At 42.2% G+C, this 23,449-nt stretch overlaps 2 protein-coding genes across 3 annotated transcripts in view; both read right to left on the bottom strand.

Annotated features, from left to right (window-relative positions):
• Nucleotides 1–8,880, bottom strand: part of DHX40 (DEAH-box helicase 40) — a 58,094-nt gene extending 49,214 nt beyond the window's left edge. Inside the window, exon 1 of the mRNA XM_073315186.2 lies at nucleotides 8,793–8,880. The gene's annotated coding sequence lies outside the window, so the exon portion shown is untranslated. The remainder of the gene's footprint in view (nucleotides 1–8,792) is intronic.
• Nucleotides 8,867–23,449, bottom strand: part of YPEL2 (yippee like 2) — an 81,974-nt gene continuing 67,391 nt past the window's right edge. For both annotated transcript variants that reach the window (XR_012155372.2, XR_012155375.2), the window contains exons 7-10: nucleotides 16,985–17,095; nucleotides 13,498–13,600; nucleotides 10,536–10,610; nucleotides 8,867–8,938 (exon numbers count right to left, since the gene is read on the bottom strand). The gene's annotated coding sequence lies outside the window, so the exon portion shown is untranslated. The remainder of the gene's footprint in view (nucleotides 8,939–10,535; nucleotides 10,611–13,497; nucleotides 13,601–16,984; nucleotides 17,096–23,449) is intronic.

The raw sequence follows: 23,449 nt of genomic DNA, 5'->3' as shown, positions 1-23,449 counted from the left end.
TATGGGTTCCAGGCTTTCACTAATTACTGTTTGAAAGGCGCTTTCAGATCCTGGAAGGTTCTATTAAGGGGCAAAATATTATTACCATTTCTTCTGTGGAAGCCAGAGTCATGCCTTTGCTTAATCCCATCAACTCCCCTCATTCCCCCAAAGTATCTTCAAGATGGAATCCACCTCCCCCTTCTTCCCCTTCAGTACAGAAAAAAGTCTGTACCCTCTTCTAGCCTAACCTACCATGCCCATCATTCCCACTGCTCACATGTCCAGAACCTGTTGCCTTACCCTCCTCTTGTTCTTTAGATTTTGCTTCAGGCATTCAACATGTTTCACCCATGTTGCATTTAGCAACACGCACCTGGTCTCATGTTAAAAATTCACTGCAAAGGCTGCATTGTGAGCAGTCTGTACAAAAAGGGCTGGCTCAGGGTGCACCTTATGGTTCAGGTGAGAGCTGCACATGGCAAAGGCTGGAAAATGAATTTCGATTTATATCAGTTGAACATATGTGGATTCCAAACAGTGAGTGAGCCGCACCTCTGAAAGGTTAAATGACTTGCATGCATGGTGCCAATCAATGGTCAATTGCTGTCAATTCAACTGCACATCTTTGCCCTGTTCCCTTCAGTCTTTAGAGGCTCGTTGGTAAGCCTCACCACAGTCTTTTACATGGGCATGGGGGGAGACATTTTCACACTGCGTGCAGGTAGGGGAAGTTCCGTTTGTGCCAAATATATTGCTACATTATCAGCTGAACTAGATTTGTTTGGGTTGAGAGATCAATATGCATCCACTCATCTCGAATACTGACGACAGCGTTGTTCCTGTGTTATGCAATGGTCATGAGACAAAGGACATCGCAGAAAAGACAATCGGTATTATGGTTTGTGAATTATGTGTTCTGATTTCCCTGCAGAGCCTGCCTCCAACAGCTGAGCTAACCTTGCTAGTCCTTCCCCAAGGAGAGGGGACTAGGGCCATGTGACAAACTATACAGAGAGACACTTCTCCACTTTAGTCTCTCCAGAGTTACAGCAAGTTCTGCACTTGGTGTGTTCACATGAGCTGTATGAGAACTTGGTAAAGTGGTCATGGATGTGGGCAGGAAGTTACACCAGAAGAAGGGTGTGCGGTCATGTGGTTAGTGCAGCAGATAATTTCTAGCTGAGTTCTACCTCTCCCACCGACTAGCTGTGCAAACTTGCACAAGTCATTCAATTTCTATTTTAATTCTTCCTTCTGTGAAATAGGGATCATGCTTATTTATTGCACAGGGTTGTCATGAGCTTTTGTTCTCAGGACACTTTGGGATCCTTACACAGAAGGCATTAGTGAAGTGCAGAGGATTAGTATTTAGTGGTAGCAGCAGTGGAGACTGGAGCCACAACGTGACTCCACAGCTGGGAGTGAACAGACATGGATCCTGAGAAGTGCTAATAATTTGTGGGATTTAAAGTGTGGGAGGTGGCAGGAGAATGTATTGGCCTTGCCAACCTCAGACCCTTGTACTAAGAGTAACCCTCCTTCCCTTTATAGCCTACCCCAGAGCAAAAACCTGAAAAAGGGAACAGAAAGAACAGGTGGCAGAGTGGGATGGCTGCCCAGCCTTTCATCCCTGGGGGCTGTCCCTTCCTCTTATCCCATTGCATCTCCTCCCACTTTGCCCTCTCAATAATACAAAGGAAAGAAGATTTATATTTAACATACACACATTGACACGTCAAAGGAGTCTTTCTTACTTTGGCAGAAAAAAATACAATGCTGGCTGGAATTTAACCCCTGTGGCTCTGATTCAGCAAAGAATTTAAGCCTGTGCTTAACTTTAAGTCCCCCTTGACGTCAATGGAGTTTAAGCACATGCTTAAGTGCTTTGCTGAACTGGGACCTTATTCCATCATGCTTCTCTTGGTGGCGTAGATATGTGTAGTGACAGTCGAACCGTAAGCCACAGTGCAGCAAATATCTGAACTGGAGAAGTATTTTAATTGGTTATGGATAGGTCTAGTGTTCAGGTATTCAAATTTGTATGGATAGCGGGGGTTGAAAAAGTGAACCATATACCTAAAATCATAGACTGATGTTAGAGATAGAAAAGTCTTTCTTATTAGATCTAGCTCCAATTCCCATTTGGGGCAGAAAGCAACTGTAGGTTGAGAAGTCAATGGGACAACTCAAATATTTCAAGTTCGGCACATGCTTAAGTGCTTTGCTGGAGGAGGGCTTTTTGTACTAGGATGCACATTTACACATGTGGCAGGTGTATGAGCAAACCTGGGAAAGGCATGTATAAATGGAGATGTACGAATCTACCCACACTTCTGTGGATTCCACTGAAATGGGGCCCATTTAGTTGGCTGCAACTATTTAAACTCTGCTTAAACCTAAGAGTTTATTTCTCTAAAACAGATCTCTACCTAGAAAACGAATAGTTGCCAAAGGGATACTATGAAGTATTGTTTTAACACAAAACTGATTGTAGAGCACAGCTAAAATAAATTGGACAACATTTTGCAAAATCTCTCCTCACCCTATCCCTCCACCTTAAATCTCTGCATTCAACAAACACTGATAGACAGTATTTGGCATTTACTCAAATACTCAAAAAAAATGGATTGGTCTCTTCCTTATTCTTGAATTGAAGATTAATATTAATCCCGTGTGTAAATGGAATCCTGTTTAATTTAGGCCCCGAAGAATATTCTTTTAAGCACGGCTCTTTGGATTTATACTGCAGCACAAAACATACCTAGGGCGAAATTCTGCCTTCACTGGCATCTGTGCAACTCCATGGAATCAATATAATTGAGGACAGAATCTGGGCTGTGGTTGACATTGACTAGGCCGTGTTTGTTTGTTTGTTTCTTTTTTTTAAAAAAAGGAGCAATATTGAATTAATTCAATGGAATTTGGAAACTATAAATACCTATGCAGAGCTCATTACTGAATCTAGTCTGTGATTTAATTAAGATCTCTCTACAACTCTGTGCCTGTGCTCCAAGCCAATTGAGCACTTACATCTTAATTTTGTTACTTGTCTGATCTATTACACCAGGCAACATTCAGTGCTCATATGTAATCTTAATTCCTTTGTGTAGAATCTTATGATGCAAGGAAAGTATTTCCATTTGCAGGCTAGCTGTTGAGCTACAACAAAGCCTTACAGAGACTTCACCTACTGACAATGTTGTGTATAGACAGAAGCAGCTCTGTGTACATTTCATTACTCAAACCTGCATTTCTCTTGTGTGTGTGTATATATATATATAAATATAAATCACTGGTTTCCTGTCATTTGCTTTTAGAACAAGCACCTTGCAAGGTTTCTGTCAACCAAAAGAAAGCAGAGTGAGAATAAAATATCTAATTAAATATTAACCTTTCTTGTTTGTTCCCAGTTTATGGAGAGCTATAACAACCATTACACCAAAGGTGGATGAAAGGAGATGTCAGCTCACTGCTGATCTGCAGCATTTTTACAAAGAAAACCCAACAAACAAATCCTGTTGCTTGTGTTTGTACACAGCCCTTCCTGCTCCCAGAGAAATATCACTGCTCCATGGCCAAACATTGCAAGACAGGCGGGAATTGCATGTGTCTAGCATGAAATTCTCCCTCTGTATTAGAAAGACTGATCGAGATGCAGTATCAGCTATTTAAAAATATTAAAAGGTGGAGGGACTGAACCTTGACTATGGGTACTGGCTCATGTAAACATTTCTTGATGCTTAAACCAGTCTGCTTTTGTTTGTGAAGAGTCATCCAGTAATGTTCCCTGCTTCCTCCGTATCAGAAAAGAAACCTTTCTTTCTTTTCTTGATCAGGAGAGACTCCTTCAAGAAGCTACTGTGTTCAGAAATTAAAAGTACTGCTACAACAGACATCTGCATGATCACTGCTGTATGTTTCACTGTGAATCCTGGGATGCAGTGCTCAGTAGGTCCATTGGGTGCTCCCAACTCCAAGACCTAGGCCTGATTTACCATTACCTTGTGCATCATTTACCTCAGTGCAAAGGGAGCACAAAGAAGTTTATGACTGTACATCTGGTAACACTGGGCCCCACTTCAAATGGATATAGATGACACTACAAGACTCTAACCCACTATCTGCAATGGGCTCAGAGGATGTTCTCTGATCGGTACCGCCAGTAAGTGCACATGATGTTCTCTGAATTTGCCAGCTCTACAGTTTGCGCCAAGATGGGGGTAGATATACATTTTGTCCTAGAGTTTAGAAAAGGAACCTCTGCAACATCCATAATCCCTCCTCCACTTCTTACAGTACTTAGCACTAAATAGTGATTCTCCTCTGGAAGTCTCTGGGGCCCAGATTTTTGAAGGTATTTAGTCATTGCTGTGCTCAGCATTGCTTGGGAGCCTAAATCTCATTTTTAAGAGTGATTTAGGCACTTGGGAGCCTAAATCCCCAATCACTTAGGTGTTTCACAGCAATACCTAAATACCATTAAAAATCAGGGCTTGAGTGCTTTACAGAAGGTGGGTGAGTATCATCACCCCCATTTTACAGGTGGAGAAACTCAGGGACAGATATAGTGACTTGCCCAGTCACACAACAGTCAGTGACAGATTTGGGACTAGAATTCAGATGAATACCCTTTAACCTCCATCTGCGTAAACTCTCCTACTGCATAACATCTTTAAACTTACAGTATAGGCTGATGCTACCTGTGGGACTGATACAAAGCCTGCTGAAGTCAATAGAGAGCCTTTCAATCAACTTCAGTGAGCTCTGGATGAGGCCCTGTCATGGACAGGATGCATGTAGGTCACGCAAGCACATTGCTATTTATGTGACTGCATGTGTTGTAATTAAAAAGGTAAATAGGCTAAACGTTCTCAATTCTTCCATCTCAGAGTGTGAAATTCACATTTTATTACCCATTCTTTTGATCTTCCAAAGCTGGAATCATGGTCTGATCTCTGGGAGAGTTGTCTTGAATGGATTTTCCCTTATGTATTAATATTTTTTGTAACTGTCATTGCATTTACTGGTTTAATTTAATAAGCTACCCGTGCTCAGGAATCTTATTAAAGTTTAGGTCCATTGTCAAAATCACACAGAACCACAGAAGGACTTAACAGGGGAATAAATGCAATAACTGGAAAACAGAGCTATACCAACAACTTAAAGGGCTAAGCTGACTTGTGTTTTTGTATGTAAATAATGTGTATTTTCTGGTAACCCACTCCTATGTGCGAGAAGAGGTAGAAGTGGTGATGCATTTCCTGCTTGACTGGTATTCAGAACAAAAATAGTATGGATATTTTGGCCCAGATCCTTGGTGTCTGTTAAGGAGAATACAATGCAGCGCAGGATGGGGGCACAAAAGCAGCATTTGTGCTCCCCTAATTCGAGGCCAGCTGTGTCAGTCCCCTCGTGTCTCTTTTGCCAGCTGTCTACAGCCCTAAAGGGCTGACCTCAGTAGTGGTATTCCAATAGCTCCTGATCCACACTGGGGTCTAATGTGCTGGGCATTACACAAGCACATAGAGAGAGAGTCTCTGTCCCAGAGAGCTAATGATTGAAATAAGCAATGCAAACACAAGGCAGGAACAGAATCAGAGGCACAAACAGGGGAAGTGACTGACCAAGGCCATGCTGCAAGGCAGAAGAGCTGAGAATAGAACCCAGCTCTCCTGTGCTGCTGATTGCTGAGGGCATAAGGAAGCAACATACATGCTCCTTTCCTCCTGGCCATGTCTCCTATTAGAGCAGCAGTGGCCATGGTGATACAAGAACCACAGTGTCAGTTCTATGCTGCTGAGAGATCTCACTGCACAGAGCTTATCCTCCTGTGTCCGAACACACCAGCTTTATGGCTGCGCTGCACTGACCGCATGGCACAGCCCAGCCACAGGACATAAAATACTCAGCCAAGATCATCACTTAACTCTGCAGCATTACACCAGGGCTGAATTGGCCTGGGGTGTTTTACGCTACTGCCAGACTATTCCTTTCATTCAAGGGGCGATCAGCATAGGCTAAAAATGTGGGTTCTTGGAACCAACGCTATTATTTTAGGAAGGTATATTCAACAGGGGCTAATTCAGCATTAAATTGTTCCAGTCATAAATCCTTAGACTTAAAATTTGATTTAACTCCTATATATTACCTGTAAAATAAACAGAGTTTCAATTAACAAGTCAACAGGGTATGCCTGAGCACCTATTAATTTCTGTGCCAGGGACATATAGAGTTTCCATATAAAGTAATTTAATAGAAACTGTACCTAGGAGTTATTATTACACTGCTAATGCCCTCTTTGTGTGAAAAATTCATTCCTGGCACAGAACTCTCCTGCTGATCACCACCATCTGTTTGCAGAGTTCACATAATCCATGTTCTACTAAGTACATGCAAGATGGACAAGGTCACATTTCCTCTGGGCCACAGTGAATGGAGTGTTTGAAGTGTAAAGATAAAGGGAGGGTGCCTTATCTGCACCCCCTACTTTATACCCTGAAACAAAAACTGAGTTTTAGAACAAGGGCCTGGTTCTCGTTCATATCAAAGCCCATTTAGGCTGCTCTGGCTGCATAAAGGGGCCTTAAAGTGGACATAAAACCCAGAACAGTGTAAAAGGGGCCTTAGTGTAAATGAAAATCCAACTCCAAGAATCTAGTTTCCTGGAAACTAATGGCCATTCCTTCCTTCCGCTGGCATTTTGTGGTTGGGCTTCATCATGTGTCCTGGTGTTAACTCGGTTTTAGCCCCTATTTCCTATGGGCCCTATGCTGGCTTTTTTACCCCACTACTGGAGGTGTGAAAGTCCCTAATTGCACTTCCACTGTTCAGAGGAACATAGCAAAGGGGCTACACCATGCAGGGGAGACACTACCCCTCCTGAGCACCAGAGCTCTGCTTCATGGTGCCTTTCCCCATAGCTCCATGGGCGAGGGAAGAGATAGGGGAGCAGCCACTGGATCTGTTGCTAAATTAGTGCCATAGGCCTAACTTTCCCAACATAGAGAATGTGGAGGGTTAGCTGCTACTACCACCTAAAGACCTTAATAGGGCAGGGGTAGGAAGGATTATCTAACAGAGGCACTGGACTGGGACTCAAGAGACCTGCGTTCTACTCCTGGCGCTGCCAAAGATTTCCTGTGTGACCTTGGATCTCTCAGTTAATCTACCCTGTACTTCAATTCCCCATCTGCAAAATGGGATAGTGCTCTCCTATTTCACAGGGGGATTGAGAGGTGCTTGGATACTATGGTGGTCAGGGCAAACTAGATAGAATGGGTGGGAATTCAGTCCCACCATGCTTGTTGATTGAAGGAAGGAGAATCCCTTTATCATGTCCTTAGACCCTGTGTGCAACCAGATCAGGGAGGAAGAGTGGTCTTGGGCTTAAGGACAGGAGTGAGAGGCAGAAGCTCTGCATGCTGTTCTTTGGACTTGGAAAGTGCTTCATCTCTCTGCGCCTCAACTGTACAATGTTTCCCAACTGTCCAATGGGGATATTATTATTTCCCTGACTCACGGCAGGAAGTGAGGTTTATCTCACTAGTGATTTAGAAAGTGCAGCGGAACTCCTGAAAAGAAGGTGCAAAAGGACCAGCTGGTGTCACTCAGACCTAAGAACGGCCATACTGGGTCAGACCAGTGGTCCATCTACCCCAGTATCCCGTCTTCCAAAAGTGGCCAATACCAGATACTTCAGAAGGAGTGAACGGAACAGGCAATCATCGAATGATCCATCTCCTGTCATCCATTCCCAGCTTCTGGCAAACAGAGGGTCGGAACACTCAGATCATGGTGTCGTATCCGTGCTTGTAGGCCCTTCTAAGCTTTGGTATGGGGATCAAAGGAGGGTTAGAAAGAAGGGAAAGGATATTCTGAACATAACCACATAAAACTATTTAACAACCTGGTTAAAGCAGGAAAAGGCAGGAGACAGTATCATACCAACCACTACTGTCTGAAACAGCTACAGAATTCTGAAACTGACATGAATGCAGTAGTGACAGCAATGTTAATGAGCTAGCGAGAATGATTTCAGCTAGAAGACCTCACCTCCTGGCTCGGGTTATTTTGATGAATGAGCCTGTGTTGCCTTGATTGCCTATTGATTTTTAAAAAGAAAAACATGGTTTTCCCTTTTGTTTTTCTTACTCTTCATTTCCAAACAGAGTGTGTGTGATGCAGCAGGGACAGAGTCGGCTCTCAATTACATTGGGCGAAAAAATCAAAGTAAATCCACTGAAATCAGTGGAGTTGCCACCATTTACACTGGTGTAGCTGAAAACAGACTCTGGCCCATAGAATTTAAACATTGACTTGTTATCCAAAAATTAAACAGAGCACCAAGACTCAGGCTTCATGTATCTTAACCCTATGCTAAGTTATTATTTTATAATTAATTGAATATATAAAACCCAGGCGTATAGTAGGGTATATTGCTTATCAATAACTCAGAGCTTTGGATACCAGAAACTGTTTATTTGATTCTGCTTTATAGATTTGCCATGGGACTGTAGCATGATCTAGTGGGCATGCCATTGCACTGAATCAGGAGACCTGGGTTTTATTCCTTGTTCTGCTACTGACCTTCTGTGGCATTTTGAGGTCCCAGTCTTGGCTGGGGCCTCTAGATGCTGTTGCAGTATAAGTGTTAAACAACAAATATAAAGGTAATACTGTGGGTAGCACAAACCTGACAGTGGTAAGGGAGTACTTTGTTTTCAGTGATGAAATGGAATGTCTTTAAGGAGGCAGGATGATAAAATGTAGACAGCAAGATGGTGATAGTCAGCAGCAAGAGTGATACTTACCAACAGGGGCTATTTGCAACAGACATGGCTGAGTTCCTGAGCAGAGGTCCAGTGAACGCTGTGCTGCCCTCAGGGGGGTATGATCAGCCCATGATGCAATACTTCTGCCTTGTGTTTCACTGGCTGAGCTGTCACTCAATATCCTGCTGGTGAAATGCAATGAAAAAAGGGAACTCACTGAGACCTTGAATTAACTTTATCCTGATTGTGTAGTTTGAATAAGATGTTATTTTTCAACTTAACCTCTGGGCTCCTAAATGCTATTATCCCCAAACTACAACATAACTAAAGGAATTGTATGTAGTGGCTACCGCACAGAATGCCTAGTTCTAGCACTATCTTTGCCACAGACTTCTTGTGGGACCAGTGTGAACTCTGAATATCTGCACTGATCTGCAAGGTATGAAGTAATCAGTGAGGAAATTCACAAATAATGTTGAGCCATAAACACATTTGACTCCCCCCCCCCCCCGTTTGTGGACAATTCTCAGTTTATTCAATTAATTTCTCCAATTTGTGTGTGCTCTACAGCTGATCCATATGGTAGATGTGAACTTGACTTTCCATGATATCAGTGTGAACCTTTCAGTGGGTAGCTTCAAGGGACCAGGTGCTAATTCTTCAAAGCAAGTTACTATTTCAGCTACATGTATAGGTTTGTTTGGCCAACAAACCTATAACTCTCTTGAGTCTAATTCTCTTTACATCAGTTCAACTCTCATTAAGTTCAATAAAGCAAAACCAGCAATGGGGAGAGAATTAAGCCCTTTGTGTTTATAGAAAGCTTTTCTCTCTAATTAAATGCAAATAAGGGAGGCAAAGATGTGATACAGCAAAATTATTTCTTTTAAAGATGTAACTTATAGAACCACTAGGCTTATGCATTCCAACACCAGAAAGAAAGAACAATGGGCCAGCCTCGGATCTCCGTTATACCAGTGTAAATGCAAAATGACAACTGAATTCAGTGGAATTACTCTGGCTTTAAACTGGGGTACCAGAGAACAGAATTTGGTCCATATCTCTTCTTTGCATTCCACAGTGATTGAAAGAGGATGCTCTTAGGGGTGATTGAAAATAAACGCTAAGCTGTCTTACCTTTTGGAGTTATACAGATACCGCAAATAGACATTTGAGGCTAGAGAGGGAGGACAGTTTTAGGATTATGGCACTGGTTTGCAGTTCAGCACATCTGGGTTAAATTCCCAGCTCTGCCATAGATGTCTCACTTGACTGTAAGTCAGTTACTTTATTTCTCTGTGCCTCAGTTCCCCACCTGTAACACAGCGATAATACCACTTCCTTTCTCCCATCTTTTGTCTGTTTAGATTGTAAGTGCTTTGGATTAGGGACAGTCTCTTACTTGGTGTTTATATAGTTGTGAAGGTTCCTTCCCAACTCTGAACTGTAGGGTACAGATGTGGGGACCTGCATGAAAGACCCCCTAAGCTTATTTTTACCAGCTTAGGTTAAAAACTTCCCCAACGTACAAACTCTGCCTTGTCCTTGAACAGCATGCTGCCACCACCAAGCGTTTTAAACAAAGAACAGGGAAAAAGACGTCTTTCCCTAAAATATCCCCCCCAAGCCCTACACCCCCTTTCCTGGGGAAGGCTTGATAATAATCCTCACCAATTGGTATGGGTGAACGCAGACCCAAACCCTTGGATCTTAAAAACAATGAAAAATCAAATCAGGTTCTTAAAAGAAGAATTTTAATTAAAGAAAAAGTAAAAGACTCACCTCTGTAAAATTAGGATGGTAAATACTTTACACGGTAATCAGATTCAAAACATAGGGAGTCCCTCTAGGCAAAACCTTAAGTTACAAAAAGACACAAAATAAGAATATACATTCCCTCCAGCACAGCTTATTTTACCAGCCATTAAACAAAAGAAAATCTAACGCATTTTCTAGCTAGATTACTTACTAACTTAACAGGAGTTGCAAGGCTTGCATTTCTGATCTGTTCCCGGCAGAAGCATCACACAGACAGACAGAACCCTTTGTCCCCCTACCCCCCTCCAGATTTGTCCCCGCATTGGTCATTTTGGGTCAGGTGCCAGCAAGGTTACCTTAGCTTCTTAACTCTTTACAGGTGAAAGGGTCTTGCCTTTGGCCAGGAGGAATTTTATAGCACTGTATACAAAAAGATGGTTACCCTTCCCTTTATATTTATAATAATAGTACACAGCACAATGGGGCTCATATCACAACTGGGACCTCCCTGTGCTAATGGAGAGAGCCACCAAATGAAAGAACCCTAGACATTAGAGATGGGAAAGCCCTATTACCTCCCCATCTGCCAAAGCAGAATTCATTATGACCATCTTTCAGCCAGTGCAACATAGCACCCTACAGTCTGTCGTCCTGTTCTTCACATGTATGCTGCATCTGGGTATGTTACTAGACACCAAGCAAGCATCCACCATTTCTTTATGCAGCCTACAAAGGGTAAGAGAAGCTGAAGGGGGAGGAGACTTTGGGTAGGTGCTGAATTTTTTTACAAGGAGCAGCTAAAAATAAGCTACAGCTAAAAATAAAGTATGATCATAAAATGCTAAATCTCAGGGATCTTCCTGAAATCCTGAGGATTAGCTTTCATCTCACTTTAATCCAGACAAAAATAGCCTTCTCGTTGCCAAAAGGTGTAGCTGAGCTTTACGAATAGAGATAATAGTTCTGCTTCCCTACACAAGGTGACAAACATCCCCTACAAACCCCTTTCACACAGACTTGCACCTCCCTCCCCATCTGGGTTTTCAGAGGCAGAGCAATAAGCTTCTTGGGTATGTTCAAGACTAAAGACTGACAGAAGAATGGTGCATCTCTCTTTGGTCAGATAATTCCTCTGACATAGCAGTTGAATCATGAGCTCCATGGAGACTATCTGGCACAATCCTGCATCGAAGTGATCAGTGAATCCTCTGTCAATATATGCAAAAGAGCCCAGTTGGTACTCGAAATGGGCCCAAATCCAAACCTCAGCTGTGGCCTGGGCACTGGGACACATGCACATGCCCAAGGACCAATGTTCTGTTACCAAGCTGTACTGGAATGGAATCTAAAGTTTACTGCTGCAGTCAGCTTTTCTGTGTTGCCAACTCCTTTGATCTAAGTGAAAGTTTCATGTTATACGTGTTTTTCTTAAAGCCCCAACTCCTGGAGCCATGTGAATTCCTGAGAATATCAGCTTTCATTTTTAAAATGTACGTTCCTAACCTCCGTGGTTGCAGAGAAAAGCTTGAAATCACAATGCAAGTGAGCCCAAAAGTCTCAGAAACCAGAAAGCAAAGAAGAACTCCAAAGGTATGAGTTTTTTTAATTTAATGATTTTTAAGCCAGCCCCATGATTTTTTGGGGTCTGATGATTTTCAATGATTGGGGGTGGCACTGCTGATTTGTATTCCATAATCTGTTTCAGCATGGGTGAAATACATCACTGAAGTGCAATTTAAGCCCACAAGGCCTACGCACTAGTTATGTCCTACTAAAGCACTATGGCATTAATTGGGATTTAAGAGGTGTATAGGATTCTGGCTTGCTCCTCTACAAAGGTTTGAATTTCACCACTTAGCACAGGGAAAAAAAAAAAAGACTTTTGTAGCACAATAGCCTCCAACTCCATACTTCCAGTTATTGGATCAAATCTATCATTGGTGTAATTCCATTATCCAGGTCAAGGCATGTTGGCCTGGGGGAAAGCTTGCACTGTTTCTACCTTCACTGTACCTGATGCGATAAATCAGGGACTGCAATTCCCAGGGGTCTCTGTCCAGTATTTCCATAGGAACTGAATTCACTTAAAAATAAGAGCAAAGCTACAGCTTATGATCGTCATAATTTACTACTATGTTCCATGTACAAGTGCAATCCAGGTGATTGGAACTCTCATATAAATAGCCATGAGGGACTTGTTCCTGCAAGCTGTCAAGCAACCTGCCCCCATCCAGCAGAACAGTTAAACACATGCTTCATTTTAAGCATGAGTAGTCCCGTTGGAGTACCTCACAGGATCAAGCCTCGAAACCCATAACAGGTTTCTTGATAGTAATTCTTACTGCAATATTTCCTTTGATTTTGACACGATTATTTGTGAGTAAGAGTTGTGTCATCAGGCCCCTGTTCTGTATCATGATGTTTCCAGCCTAGAGAGGCTACTATCTTGTTGCATACAACATCCTCAGGTTGTGGATGGAAAAGGTGACCAGATGTCTCTGGGATTATGAGTTGGACATTTTTTAATAAGATTTAACAACATTACCCTTTATCTTTACAGGGAAGAAAACAACTGATTAGAATGAAAAGGAGTACTTGTGGCACCTTAGAGACTAACAAATTGGTTAGTCTCTAAGGTGCCACAAGTCCTCCTTTTCTTTTTGCGAATACAGACTAACACGGCTGCTACTCTGAAACCTGATTAGAATGAGTTACTCTTAGTTTACAATCATCTAAGAGTTAAAACGAATCCCTGCAAATTTATTTAAAGGAACAAACTATGTTATCTGCCTGGAGCTGGAGTTCATATAGTATGTGGCACAGAAATCTCACATGCAGAGGAGATCATGGGGACAGAGTAACTGACACTAACAGTCACTAGTTGCTTTATGTAACTGATGTTGCAATAACATGCTACTGTGCAAAAGAATGATCCGGGGGGGGGGGGGGATCTAATTTCTAATGAATAATTTGGCAATTCTCTTACTGTTGTTTGGCGCATTAAGGATAATGTTCTGGTGCACTCAGTAGGACGACAATGCTCAGCTCAGACCCATCACTCAGAAGGCATCAGAACACAAAGTGGGGACCTAGTGGTGAATGCAAAGAAGTTACCAGTGTCTAAAGCCCACATGATGCATGATACAGCTCAGTTATTGCTGTTTGTACCTGTCACATACATAGCAGTAATAAGATCTAAAGAAGTGCTTCTGGAAATGATCACAGGGAAACAAATATTTCTAGTCCTGTTTTTCCTCTTTATGTTGAGAGCATGGAGAAACATTAAGGAGAGAGGAACAGAGATTAAAAACCCAAGCCCTCAGTGACAATATCACTTCCTCCCCTCTGCCCACACTTTTTTTTTTTTTTGGTGCAGAAGATGTTCTCTAGGTGTACTGTATTGGACAGTATAAAAAAACCCAACAATTACTTCTATGTGTTCATAATCATCATCAGTCATATGCAACTGTGTACTTCTGAGATCCAGTAAACTGTAATGAAGCTATTTTCTGTGTAGGGCCCTACCAAATTCACAGTCCATTTTGGCAAATTTCATGGTCATTGGATTTTAAAAATAGTAAATTTCATGATTTCAGATATTTAAATCTGAAATTTTTCAGTGTTGTAACTGCGTGTGTGTATGGGGGGGTGTTGCAAGGTTATTGTAGGGGAGTTGTGGTATTGCCACCCTTACTTCTATGCTGCCAGCAGCAGCGCAGAAGTAAGGAATGCACGGTATGGCATTGCCATCCTTACTTCTGTGCTGCTGCCTCCAGAGCTGGGCCCTCGGCCAGCAGCCACCACTCTCCAGCCACCAGCTCTGATGGTAGCAGCACAGAAGTAAAGGTGGCAAGATCACAACCCCCTTATAATAACCTTGCAACCCCACCTCCATCCCCCTTTTGGGTCAGAACCCCCAGTTTGAGAAACACTGGTCTCCCCTGTGAAATCCGTATAGTATAGGGTGAAAGTACACAAAGACCACATTTCACGGGGGAAACCAGATTTCACAGTCCATGGTGTGTTTTTCATGGCTGTGAATTTGGTAGGGCCCTACTAATGGGAGCACTATTCTGAAGTATGTCCCTGTATAGTGACTGGTTGACATAGCGTATAACAGCCTACTACTGCTACCCACTGACACTAACTCTATTAGCCGAAGTAGGAGAGATATATGTTTTGGTGCTAAAAGGCCTGAGTTCAAGTCCTACTGATGACCTCTTAGGGAGAAGCATCAGTATCTCAGGGCATTGATGATATTGCAGTCTTTATATCTTCATCCATCCAGTACAGCATAGCCACCATTAACCTCTGGGGAAATCCTGTTGTTCAAAGAAAAAGCAACAGGGGTCATGTAGTATAATGCTATGTTTTTCTAAGCCAGTCTTTAGAAGGCTTCTCTAAGTACACCTATTCTCCTACTGCTTTGTTCCCATAGGGTCAATATAAGTTTATAGTCCTAAACATCTTAATACAGGCATTGACTAGTTGCCTGCCATCTTTGGGAAAGAACCAGAACATATAATAGCAGATTGCAGAGCTAACCAATTAGTTCTCTCACCAGTGAAACACCCATCTACCTGACCTAGCTAGTTCCCAGTGCTCTAGCAGTCTCCTTGCTGCTTTTACCTTATGTATATGGAAAAGTCAGAGAATTTCAGCCCCACCCTCCAAGGTCTCCAAGACTGTGTCCTCACTATGGGGTTGAACATCTCATGGGAGAAGACTAAGGTCCAGAACCTTGGAGCTGGGCCACCAGAACCACTGGTGCAGGTGGGGTCGTGTACCCTGGAGAGCACTGATGAGTTCATCGACCTACACTGCAAGCAGAGTTCAAATGGTTGCAGCAAACCAGATGTTCTTTGACGAATAGGTCTCGTTGCCTCCTCCATGAATGCATTTGCTTATAAATGCAAAAATATCTCTGTGCTAAGACAAAGTTCGGCATCTATCACATCTGTGTACTACCTGTATTTTTTGTATGGGTCAGAAACCTGGACCCTCTTACACGCAGACTTGAAGAAGCTAGAGGTATTCCATATGTGGTCAGTGCCAAATCCTGAGGACAAAGTGGTTTGACTTTGTGCAAAATGTTATAATTACATTCAAAAGCAGTGTTGCGTTCTCTTTGGCCACGTCACCAGGATGGACATAAACAGTCCAGCACACCGCGCTCTCGAACTCTCCTTCGAGACCCTACCTGCCACCACCCATGACCCCCACCCACCAAGATTCATGGATTTGCAGGATTGAACCAGATCTGGGAACTTCACTACACAATGCTCGATGCAAGGCCATCAACCATGGTCACTCTGGCTAGTGCAATGATCCTTAGGAGACTATGCATGTTTGGTGACCACATGTGATGCCCAAGAGTCACAGCAAAAACAAATATCAGAAGTGAGAGAAAAATCTATTGAGAATCCTTAGCCTTTAGGAGAGTCACATTCCCTGATTCTCCTTTCCCTAAGCCAGTGCAACTCCACTGAAGCCCATGATTTACAGCAATGAGAGGAGAATTGGGACACCAATTTTTGGCATTTGTATTTCAGCCCTGATCTAAAGCCCAGTGTAATCAATGGGAGTCCTTCCATGGACTTCAATGGGCTTGGGATCAGGCCCTTTGCATGAAAGTTGATAAAAGCAGCAATTATACAGTTCTGCTTTGTGATTTTGTTTTATTCAGTAGAATTCTTAAAACTTGTGGCATTTCTTTGGGATACTGGATAGCACACCAGACATCTAGCATTTTGCTGCATTAGGCCTGATCTGAAGTCCATGAAACAAGACTAAGGTCAAAGTTATGCATCTTTTCTCCACTTCTTCCTACATCCCTGTCCCCAGGCTATAGAAGGGGCACATTTTGCATCTAAACTCATTATTTTATTTTTCATTCCTAAATTATTCTCAGAGCTTTTGCCGAAGCCCTGCTGATTGCCCCTTCAACTCACCCACAAGGGGCCTCAGCAGCAGCATCCTAACACCCAAAAGGACTGGATGGAGCGTTTTCGCTTAGAGAATGCTGTTCCTTCATTGCATAGAGGAGGTTGCAACCAAAAGGTATTTTCCTCCCCTTTCAGTGTTTACTCCCTATACAGAGATCATTCTCCCTGAGCTCTAGAGGACCAAGGTTATGAGGTTAGGCATAAACACTACCATTAAAACCACCAGTCCCCACACTATTTCATTTTGTCCATGTTGTTACCTACACAGTATCTTCTTACGAGTTTAGTGAAGGTAGCCTCCATCATGCTAAGATGACTAAGCATTTACTCTATAGTCAATGGTTATTTTTATTACTGTAGGACCTAGAGGCCACAACTGAGATCACGGCCCCCCAACTGTGCAGTGAGTCGCACAGACATACAGTAAGAGACAGCCTCCACTCCCCACCCGAAGCACTGACAGTCTAAATAGACAAGACAGACAGAAGGTGGGAGGGGAAATCAGAGGCACAGAGAGAAGTGACTTACTCACACACCAGGACAGTCACAGAGCCAGGAATACAATTCACATCTTCTGATTCCCAATCCAGTCCACTTGAGGCATTGTCTCTCCTTCTTCCTACTTGCTGGGCAGAACACCTGAGAAAGCCAACACAAAAAGGGAGTGAATGCTGCAGAAATGAATCTGTGTGGATATTTGCCCAAAGTTGCTTTTCAGATATTTGCCCCAACTCTATGATAGAGGAACGTGCACCAACCTCCACAGTGGAAGGATTCAAAAAACTACCATCTCAACACGCTACGGAATCTCACACATGAAAGCGTGAGGCCCGAGGGACCTACAAAGGATGCCATCTTCAGAGAACCCTAGTCACAGGTAAGTCATTTCCCTTTCCTGTTGCCTGCTTCCATATAAGTGACTCCTGTTTCATATTATCCAGGGTTGCTGGGTTCAGGCTTTGCTGAAACAGTAGGGGTCTTAATAAGGAGATCTGCAACAACATTCTGTTTTCTAAATTTAGATTTCGGTCTTCAGCCAGGGCAAAGAAGCCCTTGTTAAAGCAACAGTGACTCCTTACCTGCCCCAGGAACTTAAAGGCATTTATTGAAGACAACAAAAAAAACCCAAAACCCAACAACCCAGGTTCTTTCATAAAAATAAATGTTAAAAAAGCACTGGGTAACATTTTTACAACAATTTGCCCTGAAAGCTGAGGCTTTTTTCCTTCCCTAAAGCATGAAAATAGTAACACATTAAATTGTACCCTGGTTTACGTTAGTTTGCTAAAGAAATACTGTATATAAAGCTGAAGTTAATTTGCAATTCCCAGTAAGGAAAAGGATGAGTGCAGATCTGACTTGGTTAAAAGGGCATAAATAACTGAGCAGCAAGACCAAGAGAAGTGGCAATAGATGTGATTACAATCTCACCTTAATAGGAACTCTCTCTATATATAAAATGTAGAGAGCCTAATTCCTGTTAGGGTGAGATTGTAATAACTGTATGGATTGCAATCACTTCTATTGCCACTTCTCTTGGTCTTGCTGCTCAGCGATTTATACCCCTTAGCCAAGTCAAATCTGCCTTCACTACAATGCTGCTTCTGTGGAACTAAAATGGTTATATATCAATCCAACATGCATCTCCCTCGTTAGAGTTCTACCCTAAAAAAAAAAAATGCACTACCAATTTTTGAACCAATCTGCTTTAAATGTGCTTTTAATACCAAGAGTGACCAGAGAGGTAAGCAAATATTTTTATAAGACGACAGATATATTGTGTTTACATCTAATGCCATTTGCTAAGTAACAGACTGGAATCCAGTTCCACCCTACCTAATATTTACCCAGCTGGGGAACAAGGTTCAGTGGTGTTTATCAATGCATGATTAAGTTGTAGCTCAAAAAAATAGCGTGGCCCAGTGGATAAATCATGTGAGTGTGACTCATGAGACCTGGGTTCTATTTCTGTCTCTGCCACTGGAATGCCTGGTGACCTTGGATAAGACATGTTGCTTTGTGCCTTAGTTTCTCCATCTATAAAATGGGTATAACTAACCTCTTTTGTGAAATGTTTGGAGATCTACAGACGAAAAAGCACTACATGCGAGCCAGGTATTAAAATATTCTCATGTAACTGGGCTCAATTCTGCCCTCACATATGTGAGAACCATACATGTGTAAGTGAGGGCAGAAATGGGCAAGCTAGGGGCTGGAAGAGGATGTAAGTTACACCAGAACAAACTCCTTTTACAATCAGACTCACTTTTGAATTTTACTCAAAATATCTATATGCCAGAAACATACTGGTACCCTCACTTATGCAGATTAAATCAATGGGAGTTGCACCTTTGTAGAGTTCCCAGCTCTCGTGACTTTACTGAGTCTCCCCCCACATTTAGCATTTTGCTTAATGGTGCAGCTCCTAGAGTCACATGATTAAATGAAACCGGAGTTTCTCACCTAAAGAACAAAAATAAGTCTCTAGTTCTCATGATTGTGGAAGAAAGCTTGAAAACATGACCCAAGTACACCCAGAAGGCAAATACAAAGAACAAACAGTATTTTTTAAAGTCAGTATCATTTAAGTTATCCAAACTCATGATTTTTGAACACTTGGAGCTCGCAATAATTCCTCTGTGAGAAGGCAGAAGTGGGGCCTAGGAGTTAGACATTTATTTATTTATTTATTTATTGTTTTCATTAAGCTGCAAACTCTTCGGAGTGGGGTATGACTATTATCGTACTATGGTACCAGTGTGGATCAGCTGGATCTTGAGAGAGAGAGAGAGAGAGAGAGAGAGAGTTAGTTATTGCATTAGGGTAGCGGTGTGCACCACTTTAAATCAAACTGATCCACACTGCCACCATAATAGACACACCCCCATACCTACACACCACATGATGATAGCCCTATAATAAATTGAATTTATACTTCATTTTTGACCACTTCACCTGCACTCTGCTTACTAGTTTGTCTCCACTGGGACATAGTCAACCCTGAGCAACTTAAACCCAGCTACCATGCATTTTATTTTTAAACTAATACCGAGGAGAAATAATTCCTTCTTTCCTTTTCCCAGCTGTGAAATCCCCTCCCAAAAATGACACTTGTCTAAAATACAGGTCAAGCAATACTCAGATCTGAACCAGTGACAGAAGGAGGAGAAAACTGCCCTCCAATTATGCTTAAACTGAAATGTCTCTTTATAAAATAATTATTTTGTTGCCGACATCTTTAGTAGTATGATCATTTTTTTTCTTTGCAGACTTCCCTGATGAGCCTTCTAGGATTCAATGGTTCATCTTGGCTCAGAAACCTCATAAAAAAGGAAAACATGTAGAGAAAAAGAAGCTTTTTTACTCTCTGTGACAGTATGTAATCCTGCCTAATAAGGCACAAGAGCCCAAATTCAGCAAAGCATTTAATCAAGGGCCTGCTCAAGCTGCCACTGGACTCAGTGGAAGAGCTCCCGTTAGTTGAACAGAAGCAGGATCGGACCCAAAGTGCTTAAATCCATTTTCTTGGAGCCGATATTGTCTTTTTGGTCTGTGTTTGTACAGCACCTAGCACAATGGGGTCCTGGTCTATGACTGGGGCTCCTAGGCGCTACTACAATACAAACAATAAATCCCCATACTAATAATGTTCTGCAAAGTCCTCAGCCACATATTTAACTTTAAGCACTTGCCTAGAGTTGAGCATGCATTCAAGCATTTTTCTGAATGGGCATCGACTGCTGCGTTAGGGTCAAAATGCAGTGCAGAAACAACACAGGGAAAGTATTGAATGCCATCATTGACGTGAGCGAAAGAGACTATTGCCCTGTGTTGGGACCCTGTCACCCACCGCTACGGTTTATTCTGTTACCCATTCAATAGTTTCTTCCGGGGTATTCTGACTGATAATTCAAGATTTCTGTTGCAGTTTCTGAGCAAACAGGAAGAGTCAAATGGAGAAACTACATTGTCTAAACTTGCTCCTTCTAGGATTGCCACAGAGCTGCCACAGTACACAGATAACACAAATTAAAAATGGAGCGATGGGATGGGGGGGAAAAAAAAACAGAATCATTACACTGTGATGACAGACTTAGGATTTAATGAGCGAACACATTCTTGCAAATCATGTGTGTGAGATAGTTTATTTATGTCAGACATTTAAAACTGGACTGGACAAGGCGCTAGAAAATATTCTGCAGGGAAACAATCCTGCACCAGATGAGCGATGCTTTCTGTTAGGTCGTCTATCTTTCCATTTCTAGCATGTAGTCTGGTGCAGCTCAGAGTGAATACATTGTATTGTGTTGCCCAAAGTCTAGCAGATGTGTGAATTAAAACACAAAAGAAACCATATCAAATAGACAATACAAAAAACCTTTATATATTTTTCATGTAAAGTGAGTCCCAATTAAAGTCTGTACAGACTGAGAGCCCTGGAGATTGCAGTCACCTCTTCAGCTGCAACATAGGCAGCAGCAGTGCAAGTTTCCCCAGTGTTGTGTCACCAAAAGACTTTGCATCACCCTGATCTGGAAGGGATCACATCTAGGGCTGTTCAGTCTGCTATCCTTCTTCAGTCCTCGATGCCTCTCACTTCTCTGCTGCTACTCCGCATTAGTGTCATTTGTGATGGTGACAATTCTGTCCATGAGAACCAGACTTGAGCTGATTCACTCACTTCACATCAATCACACAACAGCTTGTAATAACTTTTGGTCACTTCAGAACTGGGCTAGATTTGAGTATCTAACTGTGAAAGGCCCTATTGACAGGCCTTTCTGCCATCCAGGCTGCCTACCAGTGACTGGAGGCTGGAGAGGCAACTCACAGGAGCACCTTGTTAAAAAGTTCTTGGCGCAAACCGAAGGGAGATTTGGGATAATGTTCCTACCTCTGGTGCCATCACCCCCTATTCTCTCTTGATTCTGCTGAGTCATTTGTGCCAGTCACTGCTCTGAAGAGAAAAGCTTTGCCTTGAGAATGCGTCATCAAACATTTTGAAAATACTATTGCACCTGACCCCTCTGACAGGGTCTTCACCCCACCGCTGTCAGTTCAGATTATACACATTTAATACACAGTGCTCAATATGCTCCATATCTGTGTTCGGAACAAAGTCTAAATGTTCCCACCAAGTGAACTTAATCAAGTTGTTTACCAAGGGGTACATGCTAATATATTGCTCACTGCTGCCTACTGACAGTACATGACCAGCCTGCAGCTTTACTTAGGGATTCTAGTGACGTAGATAAACCCTGAGAGAGAAGACAGAAGCCTGAGGGGGGAAAAAAAAAAAATCACAGACAGACAATGTATACACTCCTAAGCTTTACAATGCCATAAAACATCTCCATGCATTGTATAAGCAATAAAGCTGGTCAGGTTGTCTCTCTCATAACAAAACATCACCTTGAAGCATGATGCAGGCTTTCCTGGGTAACAAAATGCAAGCTTTCACGGACACCCACCGGTCCAAATGTTTGCAGACTACCGGCCCAGTAAGCCTCTTGCTGATCACCCCTTCATAACACACAGCAGTAGTACATTGGATTCCCACATGTAGCCTTGTTTTCCTCCAGTTTTTGGCTTCAGCATCTATAAACAGGCTGCTTCTTACAGCTAAAAAGTTCTCCTTTAGTTCAAGAGGAAGAGGTTTGTGTTTTTGGTGTAGAAGCTCCCAATGAACACCTCTACTGTTTGTTACATTCAGCTTCTGTATAGCATAGGAAGGGGACCAGTAAGACTATGCTACCAAAAACCCTCTTATGGGAGATGGTGCATATTTACTCATGGATTGGATACTTAGGATCCCAGAAGGAATGTATATTAAATAGTCTCAGGATCATTTTCCATTTTTTCAGCCAAGTAGCATGCACAGGTGAATATGAAGGAATGCACTGGGAGCTCTGTTAACTTAACGTTAGGTACAGTCTCTTTAATCACAGATGTCAATGCAATCGAGCAATTATACTATATGGAGAAAGGTCACCATTCAGATCGGATATTTGCATCACAAAGAGCAACTAAAATCAGATCCTGGCTCAATTTCCTTTGGTGAACCAGGAAAAGAGTGTCCTTAATCTAAATAATTTTCTTGGACTGTTGACACAGATGAGTCAAATCCATGTACTGTTGCACAGCAGATTTCGGTGGGCAGTTCCTATTAGTATTAGTGGAGTCATGTAATGTCTCTGCTCCTCAGTCTGGGAATAGGTCCGATGTTTTGCTTATCCTGGCTCCTAAATTTTCAGAGATTCATGGAATTAAGTTATAACTTCCATTGACTAAGGGGGTTTGTGCAGCAAAATCCTCTGCAAAATCTTCAAAAATTTAGGAATAAGTAATGTTTGTTATTAATTTGTTCAAGGATGTCACTGGGCATCAACATCTTTACCAATGCACTTTAATTTTAACAGAGTCCATTCTAACGGAAACAAGATATTGATGCCGAACTTATTTAACTCTGCAATCTTGGAGCCACCAGCTCCAAATCCCAGAATTTAATAGCACCAGTAGAAGTCTACCCTTTGTACAGACACCATGCTGCTGGTTTCCTATCCTAACAATTTATAAACCTAGATAAATGTTTCTAGCTCTTTGTGCAAATTGCATGCTTTGAAAATATTCCCCCCATCCCCTCATTAAAAGCTCAGAAGGTTGAAGTTTGTTGAAAGCATCTGTGATTTTCTCAGATGTTATTTGTGGCTTTATTGCAACAGGCTTGTTACAATGATACAGTCCATCAATTTTAGAGGGGTAACAGACAGCGCAGCTGGAGCCTTCTGATCCCTGCAGCATTCATTCCTTATAAGGCATTAATTGCATCATTACACATTATTTAAAATGGTGCCACAAGGTTCCCCTCCCACCCTCACTTAAATTCAGGCTCTAGAGCAAGTTGAGTCAGAAAAGCTTAAAAAAAAAAAAAAATCAACATGTACAGCAATTCTGAGCCCTTTACCAACACAGACTGAACCAAAGAGGAGAAAG

This window comes from Lepidochelys kempii, chromosome 17 (genome assembly GCF_965140285.1).
Source record: "Lepidochelys kempii isolate rLepKem1 chromosome 17, rLepKem1.hap1, whole genome shotgun sequence".
Classification (NCBI taxonomy): domain Eukaryota; kingdom Metazoa; phylum Chordata; order Testudines; family Cheloniidae; genus Lepidochelys; species Lepidochelys kempii.
Note: the sequence above shows the minus strand (reverse complement) of the source record. Positions and strands in the feature narration are given on the sequence as shown.